Below are 15,981 nucleotides of genomic sequence, written 5' to 3' on the forward strand. Positions count from 1 at the left end.
AGCAGGGCTCGCCAAATGGCAGCGAGCTCTGCTCGCCAGCCATGCAGTTCTGCAAGCTGCGCATGCGCAGATCGCATGGCGCCGGCTGTGTCAGCTTGTAATCTACTTGCCATGGGCGAGTAGATTACATGATTTGTTGAGCCCTGCTCATGAGAATAATTAAACTTATTTAATTAGAAAATACCGGACATTTATATGTCTGGTATTTTCTCAATTTGTTTCCTGGACAGAGTGCTCAAATACCGGACTGTCTGGTTTAAAACCGGACACCTTGCAACCCTAAGCACTCAAATAAAATATGTAATGAACTGAACAGAGTACATTTTGTTGTCCTTTCTATAAATCATGCTGCTATGCTTGTGTGACTTTTATGCTGAAATAGCATGAGTCAAGCTGTAACTGGTTCGCTGCGTTTTTTAAGATAGCTACATAGAATTTTGATGCTGTATGCTAGCTACCTTTCAGCAATTTCATGTGAGGCCTATAAAGGTAAATTTCAAAGTATCCATGCAAATGGTGCTGAATTGATTTGACAAATACCACATTAGTGTGTATTATACAATCTTCTATTACAGGTTGAATCTCCCTGGTCAGCACCCTCAGGACCTGACTGGTCCCAGATGAGGGATTTTGCCAAATGTGGAAAATTTCCCCTCGCTGTTGACCCCATCCCCTGCCCGGCCATCCCAACTGCCTTCTCGGCTTCCCCCTCCTCCTCTCCCCCCAGCCCAGCTGAGCCATGTGCTAGGCTTCCCGGTTTCTGCCTTCCCCCCATCCCCCAGCAGTACAGCAGTTTCCTGGCTCCCAGCCCCACATGCAACCCAGGTGGGCTGCATGCTGACCTCCTGCCCCTTCTCTCCCTCTGCCCTCTCCCCCCTTCCCCCCCGCACAGCATGCCTTGCTCCCAATCCTCCCCCCCACCCCGCAGCGTGTCAGGATTCTCTGATCCTGGACTAGATAATTCTGGTTTATAGAGTTGCAACCTGTATATATTTGACAGAGTTTGTGTGCGTGTCTGTCTGTCTGTCTGTAAATCTGTTTCTCCAAGAACTCCTCCTGAAAGGTAAGAGCTAGGACCACCAAATTTGGTATGCAGCCTCCTAATTTAAAGCAAGGTCAGAGTTTAATTGTGTGTGGTAGGGGGAGGGCAGAAGTTTTCTTACAGGGACACACAAAATCATACAGAAAAGAGACAGAGTCACCAGGCAGGTGAAAGGGGCTGGCTGGGGGCATGTACACGACTGCCATCCAGGATTGCCACAGCCCCAATCCTCCCACTCCCCCAGGTTCCTTTTAGGGAGGATGAGAGGGATACAGCTCCTCCCCCTGATTCATATGGGAACACTGCTGGCTGTTGTCTCTTCAGGGAGTGAGGGGAAAGTGCACAGTTTGCTGCATTCCTCAGCCTGGATGGAGAGGCACAAAGGGAGCAGACAAACGTGAACTTGCCCAACCAGGGGACATGCACCCGTCCCCTGGCTGGGCCCACCAGAGCTGCAGCAGCCATGGAAAGGTGCTTCTTACATGGCCCCAAGCTGCTGCAGTGAGAGTGGGGTTGTCCTCTCTCTCTCCAAGGCAGCCTGTATACTGAACCCCTCATCCCAATGCCAGAGCAATGATGTAAATGAAGAAAAACAAAAATTAACCGAGTTAAGGACCCGAGCAGTGCCAGGTAAATCTTCTAGTTATGTTATATTTTTGTAGTAAAAATAGTGTATTGTGGGTAGACAGTTTCAGCTCCATAGAAAGATATGGATTTTATCCAAAGACCTTAGCATCCAAAGTCCTGACCCTTCAAACATTTAAGTGTGTTCCTGGCTTTACTCATGTGAATAAAAATTGTCCAGGTGCTTAAGTGTCTGGAAGGTCAGGTCGTAATTTAGGCATAACATGATTGAACTGGGTTAACAGCAAGAAGAATATAAGGATTGTTGAACAGTATATAACTGAGAGTAGTTTTAGTTCAAGTATGTGAACTTTACTAAGAGCATTGTATGGTGCTACTTAATAGTTTGCTTTTATCTCCCTGCCTCTTTTCAACTTAAATTTTAAGACCTGATCCTGTGAGTCATTGAGAGCTCCCATCCCCTGCTGAAGTCAGTGTTGATTGATGGACCTTATATGATCAGAACCTTATAGATTCTACTTACTAATTTTGCCTCTTCAGTAGCCAGCACCTTAGTTTACTCAGAGACATACTGTAGTGTCTGAACCAGCTAATTTGTAATATTTTCCAATTATTCCCTTCCCTTCTCTTTGTTAAGCAGTTATTTTTACACTGTCCTCCTGCTTAACTAATTGTTCATATGTTTTAAAATAAAGTCAATTTATTGGCCATTTTTGTGTCTCTGTGGTTCTTAATTTATTGATGGAACTACTTCATTAGTTCTGCTCCCTATCACCACAATGTACTTTCCTTTCTTATTCCTCATGGAACATTTAGCTAAAATGGTGACTTTACAGGTTTATTAGATTAAGTTCCCCCTCTTCCATTTTCACAAGAACTCAAATTCCACTTTAGAGGGTATGTAGTGGTGTTGTAGCCATGTTGACAAAAGGCGTTATTCCTCGTAGAATGAGGTTTACCGCCATCGACAAAACTGCCGAGTTCTGTCGACGTTATGTCGACAGAACTCGGCGGTAGTGTAGACACAGGTATAGTTTTGTCGACAAAAGTCCACTTTTGTCAACAAAACCCTGTAGTCTAGACACACCCCAAGATTCTTTACACTGAAGCTATGTCTACACTGCAGCGCTATTTTGGGATACCAGAAGTATCCCAGAATAGCTATTCCGTGTCTTTTGAGCACACTCGTTATTTCAAAATATAATGGGTTCGCTATTCTGATGTGTCTGTAAACCTTATTCCACGAGGAGTATGGAATGTGTTGGAATAGCGATTTATTTCGAAATAAGTGCTATGTAGACAGCGTCAAATTTCGAAATATGCTATTTCGAAATTGACTTGAAATAAGATATGCAATTTGCATAGCTCAAATTGTATAGCTTATTTCGAGCTTCTAGTGCAGTGTAGATGCGCACTGACAGTTTCTGTCTTTTGAACTGAGTTAAACACAGTCTTACTTTTCTGCATTTCCAATAACTGCAAGCATTGGTGATCATCTCTTACAATTCCTGCATTTAGGAACCCCACAACAGTCAAATTGGTTACAATGGACAAAACACCATTCTAACAAGTTGAATATGAGTCAACAGTATGATGCTACTGCAAAAAAAGCAAATATGATTCTAGGTTGTATCAACAGGTGTGTTGTAAGCAAAACTCATGAAGTCATTCTGCCACTCTACTCTGCACTAGTTAGGCCTCAGCTGGAGTACTGTGTCCAGTTCTGGGCGCCACATTTCAAGAAAGATGTGGAGAAATTGGAAAGGGTACAGAGAAGAGCGACAAGAATGATTAAAGGTCTAGAGACCATGACCTATGAAGCCAGGCTTCATGAACTGGGCTTGTTTAGTTTGGAAAAAAGAAGATTAAGGGGGGACATGATAGCGGTTTTCAAATATCTAAAAGGGTGTCACAAGGAAGAAGGAGAAAATTTGTTCCTCTTGGTTTCTGAGGACAGGACAAGGAGTAATGGGCTTAAAGTGCAGCAAGGGAGGTTTAGATTGGACATTAGGAAAAAATTCCTAACTGTCAGGGTGGTCAAATATTGGAATAAATTGCTAAGGGAGGTGGTGGAATCTCCCTCTCTGGAGATATTTAAGAACAGGTTAGATAGACATCTGTCAGGGATGGTGTAGACAGAGCTTGGTCCTGCCTTGAGGGCGGGGGGCTGGACTCGATGACCTCTCGAGGTCCCTTCCAGTCCTATGATTCTATGATTCTATGAACAGTTGAATATCTTGCAGGCCTAAGCAAACTGGGTGAACTGTATTTACATAACCACAACCAGTATTTCTTTCCCATTCCAGCTGGCTGTAATGGAAGCATTGATTCAAACTCTGCTTATATTGGGATTCTTGATTTACAGAGAAACTGCTTCATAATCTTATGTCTAATAACCTTTGTTATAATGAGAAGAACCATGGTCTATGAACAGGGCACTGAACTGGAAGTCAAGAGACACGATCAATGGTGCCATGATTTCACGTGGATTCTAATTCCTAGTTTTGCCCTGATGCTGTGTGTCCTTAGGAAAGTGTCTTTACCTCTTGATGTCTCTGTTTTTCTTCCCTGCCTTTGTCTTTCATGTTTCTTTAACATGTAAACTCATGATGGCAGGGACTATTTTCTTATCTGTTTGTACAGCACCTAGCACAATGGGCCCCCAATCACAATTGGAACCTCTAGATGGTATTGTAATATAAACAATAGTAATAAAGAGTATTTAATCATCTAGTGTGCTGACACCTCATGTAAAGCAGATGTAAAATGCTATCTTTCTTTTTCTGTTAATGACTGAACAAACATTAGTAAGACATATTTCTGTGATTGAGCACTAACATCACAGATAGTGTCTTCAGAAAGATGCATAACTTTAGCAATAACTACTTAATGCAATACCAGCAGAGGGAATGTATTTGTCCTTTAAAAATATCTTTGCTATTTGGTGGTTAAACTTAAACAACATATATTTTAAATTCAGAGACTTTTCCCACCAGATTACCTTTTTTAAAAGATAGTTAAGGAAGGTTTTGGCCTAAGTTTTAAGACATCTACAAATAATTTTAGCTTCGTTAGAGGTAACCCCTCTACAAACTTGTTAATTTTAAATATGATAGATAAATACAACTTCTGTACAGCACAATTTGAAGTATTAACTAACACCCCTTTACTTGAAATAGAAAAATACCTATACTGCTGCAAATAACTTAAAGATATTTAGTTATATAAGACATTTTCTAGAGCAGTTTACAAGTTTTTAAGAGTGATTTCTGTTTCTGAATGCTCTTTACCTACGATATTGTTCCTGTCGACTATTTCAGCCCTCACTGTACCTTTAGCCATACCGCCACAATAAAATATTTTTTGCTTTAGTGAGACTATCTTGCTGTTAATTGTAGCAAATCTGGAATGTTCTTCTCTGAGATTTCCACCTCATTCTGATGTGGGTTCCTAGAAGAGAAACAGTGTGTGCAATTGATCACTGCGGTAACATTAATTAATATATTTGGCTCAACGGATATTTTAAAGATTGGATCAGTAAGCTTGCCTGGTCTTTAATGCACCTTATATATTAGAAGTTTGAAGAGAGATCTGTGACATACTCAATTCCTTTTGGATTTTTGTGCTTCATTTTAATTTAGTTATGAGATCAGAAAATAATTCAAACATATCCCAAGACAGTGTTCTGTATGATAGTCTTTCAGCAGTTTAATTCATGGAGCCAGAACATAACAATATATTCTAAAAAGCTCCTTTTGTCAGTTAATGTGAAACATAATGCTTATAGACTCATGGGTCTGACTCACTTACACTTACCCTGACATTAATTTGCTTGAGAGAGAGAGAGAGAGACAGACTCATCTGTGATTATTGCTTCTCTGAAAGGTTGCAGTAGAGTCCTAACATTCTAACAGAAAAAGAAAAGCCTAAGCAATTTTTCTCTTTCATATGACTTTTAATCAAGAAAAAAACCCTAGAGTTTCTACTGGATGTGGGTGGAAGGGGAATAATTTATCTGTAAACATGAAATAAGCCTTCCGTGTCTTGTGATCTGATTATTGGCCTTTAAGCAGGAATAATCCAAGACTTGATACAGAGAAGAGAAGAAATTAAAAACAAAAGATCAAAATTAGATTTTAAAGTCACGGCTTGATTCAGTGGTAGTGGGGATAGAATGTCTACTGGAGGGAAAACTTGGAAACTTTGAGGTACCTGTAATCACCGCTCAGTTTTGCAGCTCCTAAATAGAGGAAGTGGAATTAGTTGCGCAGCTACAAAAAGGAGTGACACAGAAAGGGGTGAGGTTATGTTTTTACTGATTCAGCAGCTCCCATAATCAACCTCTGTTTGTGTGACTAAAATCCTGGCTAGAACTGAAATCTGTTTCCACTGGCACCACCTCTAGGGAAAATTTCCAGGAAAACAAAGCCATTAATCCTTCATCCCTTACTGATGAAAATAGTTTATCTGGATACTCAATGATCTTTAATTATTGGGGATAGTGCAATCTTGAGGCTCCAATCAGGATCAAGATTCCATGGGGGAGGAGCTGTACAAATACATCGATGGTTTCTGTCCCTACATTTTAAAGACTGTAATGACTGAAAAAGATTAACAGATGGAATCATTCAGACTTACACTTAAGTCGTATCACCCTTTTCAGACCCAGTATCAGTCTAAAGAATTTTTGGTCAATCAGTGTTAAGTATTGAACTTAACTTCTTCCTTTCCCTACAAATCAGTATTATTTAGCACAGAAGCGCAGTATGAACCTCATCCTTCAGTTATAAATGGAAATACAGTAGTTGAGCAGGGGCACAACTTAAAACTCAAAAGGGAAGAGTTGTTAAAGAGACCTGAAGCCTAGTATGAGAAGAAAAGCAAAACTTCTTCAGGAGAACAGGTAGTAGTGAGTGTTAGGCTATGTCTAGACTGCAAGCTTCTTTCACAAGAAGCTTTTCTTGAAGAGATATTCCAGAAAAATGTCTTTTGAGAGTGTCCACACTGCCAAAGTGCATCGAAAAAGTCATCTGCTTTTTCGACAGATAATATCCACACTGAATGGACACTATCTCGCATATAAGCTGTGATTACTATGGGTGGATTGGCCACCAGGGCACCTGTGCTTTTTCCTCTTTCTTCTTCTTATGAAAGAACTCCCTCTTCCTCGTCCACACACGCCATTTTGAAAAAAGGCTTCTTCCTGATAGAAAGAGGTTTACCATTGTCAGAAAACCCCCTCTGTTCTTTCGATTTTTTTTCGAAAGAACGTGATTGCAGTGTGGCCGTAATTGAAAGGTTTTTTTGAAAAACTGCCATTTTCCCGAAAAAACTCTGTAATGTAGACATACCCGTTGTGTAGTTAACCCCAGAGGATGGGTGGCTCTACTTAATTATAAATAGAAGAAATCTTTGGGTATGGTTTTAAATGAACAAGGACATGTGTCTAGAAGTTTGTAGTGCTAGAACTGCAAAAGTATTTGCCTTGTTATTGTTAACCTTTCCAAAGGACACATTTCCTTATGTCGGACTGCCAAAATGGGTCATGATCAGGAGTGCTAATGTCAGATAGTCTGCTCAGAAATGGGGCATGAACCGCAAACTGGTTGCGTGTTCTATTTTTAAATTTCACCAACTGTCAAATGTGAACCCTTAAGCATTGCAGCATCCTTAACATGAAAAAGTCATAGACAGTTTCCTTGGGCACTTCCTGCTGAAGGAGCTGGAGGTGCTGAAGAAGCATCACTCTGGCCTATCCTGCCTCTCAGATAATCTTGCCTTTGTGATAGATGGTCCCTTACACCAAAAAGTGTGACAACATTCAGGTTACTCCCAGTTCCAAAAGACATATCACTTACCCCAACCCAATTGTACCTTAGATCTCTCATAGCCAATCCTTTAAAAAACAAATTAAAGATTTGCTAACTAAGAAAAAAAAAGTTTAGAGCAGGATCTAGAGAGAGAGAGAGAGAAAACGAGGAATAAAGGTATGGATTTTTTTAGCGATAACTATGCATAAGACTGAATCCTGGAACAAAGGATATACCCTATGCTACCAGCTCTCCTACCTATCTTAGGGTATGTCTACACTACAAAGTTAATTTGAACTAACGGACGTTAGTTCAAATTAACTTTGATAGGTGCAACACTAGCGCTCCGCTAGTTCGAACTTAATTCGAACTAGTGGAGCGCTTAGTTCGAACTAGGTAAACCTCATTTTACGAGGACTAAGCCTAGTTCAAACTTACTAGTTCGAATTAAGGGGTGTGTAGCCCCTTAATTCAAACTAGTGGGAGGCTAGCCCTCCCCAGCTTTCCCTGGTGGCCACTTTGGCCAACACCAGGGAAACTCTATTGCCCCCCTCCCGGCCCCGGACCCCTTAAAGGGGCACGGGCTGGCTACGGTGCCCATGCCAGGTGCAAGTCTGCCAGCACCCAGCTAGCAGACCCTGCACCTGGCACAGCTTGAGCCAGCCACCCGATGCCCCCCAGCCCTCCCCCTCTTCCCGGGACCAGGCTGGCGGCTCCCGGGAGCTTGCCCGGGACCGCAAGAGGTGGGCACCCGCCTGGTCTAGTGCGGTCATCATGGACCTCGTCCACGACCTCCGCACTAGGCAAGGGAAAGCAGCCGTCTAGGGCAGGAGAGCTGCCAGCCTGGCCACACAGGAGCAGGTGTGCATGAAAATCAAGGGGGTCCACTGAGACCCCCGACCCTGAGCCCTGAGCTTACAATGGCCGTACTGGGTCAGACCAAAAGTCCATCTAGCTCAGTAGCCTGTCTGCCGACAATGGCCAACCCTAGAGACCCTGGAGGGGATGGACCGAAGATAGTGACCAAGCTATTTGTCTCGTGCCATCCCTCTCCAGCCTTCCACAAATCTTGGTCAGGGACACCACTCCTACCCCCTGGCTAATACCACTCCATGGTCCCAACCTCCATCACTTTATCTCACTTCTCTTTAAACTCTGTTCTAGTTCTAGCCTTCACAGCCTCCTGCAGCAAGGAGTTCCACAGGTTGACTCTTTGCTTTGTGAAGAACAACTTTCTGTTATTAGTTTGAAGCCTGCTACCCATTCCTATCCTTTGGTGTCCTCTAGTCCTTCTATTATGGGAACTAATGAAGAACTTTTCTTGATGCACCCTCTCCACCCCACTCATGCTTTTATAGACCTCTATCCTATCCCCCCTCAGTCTCCTCTTTTCTAAACTGAAAAGTCCCAGTCTCTTTAGCCTCTCTTCATATGGGACCTCTTTCAAACCTCTGATCATTGTAGTTGCCCTCCCCTCTCCCACCGTCTCTCTTCCCCTCTCCCACCTCCTTTTCCCAGTCTCCCCGAGTTTTGTTCAATAAAGAAAGATTCTATTTTTGACCACACGTTTTCTTTATTTTGTACATCAGGAAGGGGGGCTAGGGAAGGGTAAGTGGAAGGAGGTGAGGGAGGAATGGGGTACGAGCCCCTGATGTGGAGGACTGGGCTGGCCCTGCAGGCTTCTGGGGGTGGAAGCTCTCCTGCAGCCCCCCAATTGTCCCCTCTCCCCAGATGGCAGCCTGCGGCAAGTGCAGCCGGTCTGATGGCCGAGTGCTGTGATGTGCCCAGTGTGGGCACTCAGGGCACTCCAAGCCAGGACTGCTTTGCAAGCGGGGCACCCCTGAGAACTGTCTGTCCGGGGTGGGGGTCGGGTCCCTTTAAGCACAGCCCTCGACTAGCCTGAGGCAGCAGCTCCACGCTCTAAGTCGTCATCTGATGCCCTGCTGGCACTGCTTCCGGCCATCCTTAACCCCGGTTCAGGGTCCACTTAATGTGGACATGCTAGTTCGAATTAGCAAAACGCTAATTCGAACTAGTTTTTTAGTCTGGATCCGTTAGTTCGAATTAGCTTAGTTCGAAGTAAGTAATTCGAACTAAGTTAGTTCGAATTAGTGCTGTAGGGTGTACATACCCTTAGAGATACCACCAATTTTCTGAGGAAACTCCAGAAAGAGACTGCTGAACTGGAATTAATTTACAAATTTGACACTGTGCTTGAATAAATATATTAACTGGTTATTACACTACAAAGCCAATTTCCCCTGCCTTTGCAATATGCATTTGCACATCAAAAGCAATGAATTGGACTTATCCAGCCCACTTAATTAGCTTCATTAACACAGATCCTACAATTGACAAGTAACTGCTTTTTCTGTTATATATATCTTGATTTATGTTATTTACACTCCAACTCATCTGGGTTTTTGTGCGTTTTGCCCACAAAAGTTCATGGTCCTATATATTTTTGTTATTCTCTAAGGTGCCAAAGGACTACTCATTTTTAAGGTTACAGACTAACAAAGCTAATCCTCTGAGACTTTTTAAGAAAAATAAATGAGAGTTATGTACAAGATTGAAGCAGACAAATCCACCCACACACGTTGCTCTTAAGTTTCAAAAGATGATGGAAGCTGCTGTAATATACAAACTCTATAATAATATTTAGGGCTAAAGTCAAACTAAGCAGTTTGAGGATCCCTGCTTACGCTTAGAAATCTTGCCCTCTCTTTCCCACCAGCCCCTGCCAGTTCTGCTCCCAGGAATCAGGCTTCCCCAGGAGCAGAGATGGCATCCCTAGCCTGCCCATCTCCTGGGGAGGAGGCTTCGCTGCCCTTCCACAGCGAAGTTGCCTCCCTGGGAGACTGAGTGTAGCCAACACCATTAACCAATAAGCATTTGCTTATCAGTTAAACAATTTGTTGTTTATACTCTAATACCACTAGTTGACATGCCCACTTTCCGGTAAAATTGTGTGAGTCAATGTGTGGTTTCTGTATGTCAAAACACTCCTTTCCCAATCTGGGAGATTACTTATGCAGACATGTTTGTTTAAATTAAATTAATTGATTTGCCATTGTACAAAGGGACTATTTTACAGTCTTATTTATGGATCGCTAATGGAATAGTTTAAATCATTTGAAAGCACTGTCTTCCCTGCCTGCTCTCTCTGTCTCTCTCTCTCTCTCTTTCTCTCTCTCTCTCTATCTCATTACTGAACTGTGCAGAAAAATGGTACAAGGGGATGGTATTTGTCTACTGTGTGTGTGGTAGAGGTAAGTTGGCAGAATATGGGAAAGATTGTGATATGTTCTTTGTGGTATATGGTGGTTGTGTTAGTAAAATATTTGATTCTGAGTGTGGGAGTATTGTGTGTGTGTGTGTGTGTGTGTATAAATGAAAAATTAGGGCTATCAACAGTATGTATGTGTTTGTGTGTATATACACACATACACACACAAACACATACATACTGTTGGTAGCCCTAATTTTTCATTTCCGAATTATCTAGCTTGTTTAGAGAAATTGTAACTCCATAAATATTTTTGTGAATTTAAATCTGCTAAATTATTCTTTAAATCCAGGGCTACCTGCACAACAGTGTATAATTAAACTAATTACTGTTCAATTCTAGTGATATCCCCGAGAAAAATAATGTCTGGGCATATCTTTTGCTATATCTTTTGTATTTTACTGTAGAATTAAGAGATTGTATGCTGGTTTGATTTTTTTAAAAATATTAATTGCCAAAGGTGATGCATAAATTTAGCTTTTTAAAATTTGATATATAGTGTATTTATATTTTTTAAAACAATAAATATTTCTACTCAAAACCATACATTTCTTCAAAATTTCACAAAATTGTTGTTTACAGTATTGTTTTAGATGGGTTGATTCCAGGCTATTAGAGAGAAAAGGTGGGTTTATTGGAAAAGAGGCAAGTTTTTGAGTTTACACAAAACTCTTTCACTCACAGATGTTAGTCCAATAAAACTAAACATATTATCTGATACATCTTGTGTCTTTTCATAAAATTCTATATAATGAGTTCATAATGGATGGTTTTGAATTGTTCACTGCTGAGGTGCCTTTAAGTTGTATAGCAATGTTATAAAAGGCTGCTAAAATTTTTAGTGACAAGGTTGTTTACATTGCAGAGCATGTAAGTTTGCTGCTTAAAATCATTAAAGTATAAAAGTGATTTTTCAATTACTTTGTAGTGTGTTTTGAGTTTCATTTATTATGTCATGCAGTTCTTGGTCAGCTGTGGGCAAAGTGAATGCTTAGTTTTCAAGGACACAAGAGAAAAATAAAGCTCAACCCTACGGAAATTATGAAATGAAGATCTTTAAGGGACAATGCACCATCCAGAAATGACAGATACACTTGTGTTCACATCCAAAATACTTGATGGTATGATATGTGCTGGTATAAAGAGTTTATCAGCATAATTTTGAGAATTACCTGAACTTGTTACAAGCGGCATTACCAGATTCCCTTGACTGTCATTGGTCTGATCCATAACCCATTAAAGTCAACAGAAAGATCACAAGGGTGGGAAGTTGGTGACATAACATACTTTTTTCTGCTTCTCTTGACTTCTGCAACTTCCTTTGGTAGCCTGTGTGCTGAAGCTGCAGATCAAAATCTTCAGTCTAATTTTAGAAAGTCAAGTGGTGCAGACAGCCCTCTGGCAAGAAGTAGTAGTACTGAGTGAACTGGAACTTTTCTTAGATTAATTTAATCTAAAATTGCTACATTGCTGTCTTTCACTGGCATTAACTGTTGAAGGAAGGTGAGTGGAGTGATCCTAGTGACGACATCCTAATCTAACAAACATGCTGGTGGAGGAATTGTCAATGTCAGTGTTTCTCAGCTAGTGGTATGAGTACCCTTACGGGTACTTGAGAGAAGGCTGGGGCATACGGCAGCTGAAATTTTGAGAAAACTGAATTTTTGTTTTAAGTTTTACAGCGCTTTATTATTTTTGTACTTTTTACACCCACAAATTTCATCACCTGCCCAACTACGATTAAGTTGTTTAAACAAATGTGTTGCAATGGTAGAAAAACATCTTGTGTGTCTGAAAATTGTAGGTATTGGGGGTACTTATAATTTTTTTTTGAAAAAGGGGTACTTTATAAAAAAAGGTTGAGAAACACTGGTCTATGTAAACTGTTACTGCTAGCTGAACCTGGAGAAATAATTAGGTAATTAACAACCAGATTCAGAAAGCACATTGTCAAACAGATCAAGGTAAAAATTTGTAAAAAGCTTCAATAATGGGAAAGTTTTCATGGAAGGCCTTCTCCTGCAAAGTGCTGTGCATATTTAAATCCCATTAAAGTCACTGGGAACTGAAGGCACTTGGCACTTATTTGTAACTTGCCACATCATGCCCCAGCCCAGTCCTCTCTGTACTACCTAATTTAAAAATAAATATTACAATATACTGAAGGTGATAAGAAGGGGGAGAGGCACAATGCTGAGGGATTTAAAATATAATTGATTAAGGTAATTCCCAATGTACAGACTAAACAATTTTTCAATAAACAAGTTTTCTTTCAGTCGACTGTATTTATGAGGTTCCGGCTGATGGAGAGAAATTTGGGGCCCCAGTGCATTGTATTTTCTGGGGTCCTGTTCTCTCCCATTTCACTTTATGCAGACATTATGGATGTTTTAAGGGCACTCTAGCTCAAGGCCCTGGTACAGTTAGTTGTATCTTCTCCCATAGCACAACATCCTTGATAGCCCTATGATATTGAGCTCCTTCAACTCTCAATAAAAAATTAGTAGGAGTAAAGGGCGCTTATGCTTAAGACATGACACCCAGCATGAAATCATGCAGTTAGACTTCAAAGTAACATTCATCCCCATTGTTGTGAAGGGAGTAAAAGAAGCAGTAGGAAGATTCTGGAGAAAACACAAATTCCCAGGCAGATGAATCAGCTTCTCCCAGCTCTTTGAAATAACAAAAGTAAAGAAACAAGTTCTTCTGTAAAAACATTTCTAGAACATTATTCCCACAACTTTGCATCAGAAGTAATTAGGCACTAATGATGCTGCATATTTCTAACTTTCATAAAAAATGTAGGACTTGAAATATGCTGTTGCTATGTCAGCTTGTGGATGGGTGTGGTAAAAACAAGGGGGTTATATTTATATTGTTTCCCTTTACAAAGGACCTATAATTTGCAGATGAAGGAAAGGGGAGATGGAGAAAGCATGTAAACAGCTGAAATGGGCTGGTCTTGCTTTTGTTCAATAAGTGAAAGAGACACATTTATCTTTTTCCTAATTAATACTGCCAGCAGACTTTCATGAAAATTAATGAAACTGTGTATTTATCCTATTAGTATTTCATCTTGAAGCCAAAAGTTCACTGGGGCTAAGTCTACACTGTGGAGCTATTTCAGGATGCCTTCGGTATCCCAAAATAGCTGTTCTGCATCTGAAGAGCAAACCCAATATATCGAAATATAATGGGCTTGTTATTCTGACATCCCTGTAAACCTCATTCCACGAGGGTTAAGGGACATTTTGGAATAGTGCCTTATTTTGAAATAATTTTAAAATATGCTATTTTGAAATAAGATACGCAATTTGCATAGCACAAATTGTGTAGTTTATTTCGAGGTAAGGGTGCTGTGTAGACACACCCTGTGATTGATAACTATTCATATTACACACAATGAATCACCAAGGCTGTTCCCTTGGTGATTAGAAATCAAACCCCTGAGGTTGGACAAATGTCTATTTATTCACTGGTTTTCTTAATGCAGGATTTAATTTGTTATATTTTTTAAAAAATTCTGAGTAAACCACTTAAATCCACATTTTGACAATGATGTTGAAGTGACACCAGCACACTTATTACTTAAACTTTGGGAGGAAATTTGCCCTAAAACCCCTGGTAATTTCTCTCTGTTGGTTGTGTATGTTTTTGTAGCACCATGATTCCAAGGGCCTGATCAGAATCAAGAACTCATTGTGGTAAGTGTAGAAGGACAGAATCTTGACTCTTTTAAGCATTTTGAAAGCAGTAAAGATCAGTAAGGTGTTTCTTAAAATTTCTTTTTTGACATATTTAAAATTCTGAAATATTTGATAGGCTTAACAAATGTTCACTAGAAATGTGTGTATTTTTAACAACCCAAGTTGTTGTCATTAAATTACCCCATTAAAAACTACTGCACACACATTAGCTAAATGCAGCCACCTCTCTGACCAGTTAATACCCAGTAATATCCATTTTACACTATGCAGTATCTCTGTGTAGTCTCAATCTTTAACCTTCACCCTCCTCCACTTAGAACAAGGTGCCACATATTCTCCACCAAATGCATGCATTATTCCATGCGGGGTCAATACCTACCTTATCAAAAGGGTGATGGATGAGATATGAGAGTTGTATGGCACAATGGAGAACACTCTTGCTCTCTGGGAGCCAAACCCAAGTTGCCAGAGTAAACTAGTGGAAGTGCAGTCTAGCACCACAACCAGCAAAGGCTGTGAGCACTGTAAAAGTAGTGTGCTCTTCCTCAGAAGGCAAGGGTGAGCATCTGCCTAACATCACCTTCTGAAGATCCCTTTAGCCTATTGCTTTGGACAGAGCTCCTATCATACCGAGTCTTTGAGATGGATGGTGAAGTGAAAAGGTTTAGTCATCTTCACCACTCAGACGTCTCCCTGTGGCTTTGTCTTGTCTCTACATGAAAGAATCAATGGACACAAATCAGATATCTGGAAAGGTAACACACAGAAACCTGTTGGGGAACATTTTAGCTTGCCTGTGCACTCATTAATGGAGCTCAAAGTCACTGTGTTGTTTCAGGCCAATTCCCAAGACAAATACACATGGAAGCCTTGGAACTTAACTTCATTTACAGGTTTTATTCCTGCCACAAAAGTATGATTAGAGACATTGGCTAGATGGTCCACTGCATTCCACATCCTAATGACATAAAAAAAACAAACAACGGGTACTTAAAAACAATTTGTAACTTTTCTATCAGCTTCATGTAGCAGGGAGACTTTAATTGACTATTTGTCCCCCCCTCCTTTTTTTCTCTCCCCATCCCTTTTTTCATTTCAAAACTGAACCTTTAATAACTCTATTCATCTGAAGAAGTGGGTTGTGCTCACAAAAGCTCATGATACCATCCACATGTTTTGTTAGTCTTTAAGGTGCTGCAAGACTGTTTGTTGTTTTTAAAGTTTTTTCTTGTCTTGTACGTTGTTAACTAGCATCTTCTAAAGCTCTAGTATAAGCAGGCAACATAAACGTTAACGCATGCTAAGCTAGTGGTGTTGAAGCTGAGCTACTCATTAGGGTCTACCTTGATCAGCTAAATTGAGGTAAAAGATATGCCCTGAGTATAGATAAGGGAAAAGATTGAGTTTGGGTAAACTCTTAGTCTAATCATTTTTCCTTGCCTAGATTGTAAAGATATACCCCTTGTTAAAGTATACTATGTTGTATTCCAACTAGTCGATGAGTTTGTCTTTCCGAAGTCTGAGTTAAGACTTCAATTACCACACTTC

General features: G+C 40.6%; 1 protein-coding gene across 11 annotated transcripts in view; it reads left to right on the forward strand.

Annotated features, from left to right (window-relative positions):
* PDE1C (phosphodiesterase 1C) overlaps window positions 1-15,981 on the forward strand; it is a 442,200-nt gene that overhangs the window by 285,075 nt on the left and 141,144 nt on the right. Inside the window, exon 1 of one of the 11 annotated variants that reach the window (XM_014574065.3) lies at window positions 14,412-14,430. The exons of the other annotated variants lie outside the window; for them this stretch is intronic. The gene's annotated coding sequence lies outside the window, so the exon portion shown is untranslated. Of the gene's footprint in view, window positions 1-14,411; window positions 14,431-15,981 lie in introns of those variants that run through there. 11 annotated transcript variants of the gene reach the window in all.

The sequence above is a fragment of the Pelodiscus sinensis genome, chromosome 2 (genome assembly GCF_049634645.1).
Source record: "Pelodiscus sinensis isolate JC-2024 chromosome 2, ASM4963464v1, whole genome shotgun sequence".
NCBI lineage: Eukaryota > Metazoa > Chordata > Testudines > Trionychidae > Pelodiscus > Pelodiscus sinensis.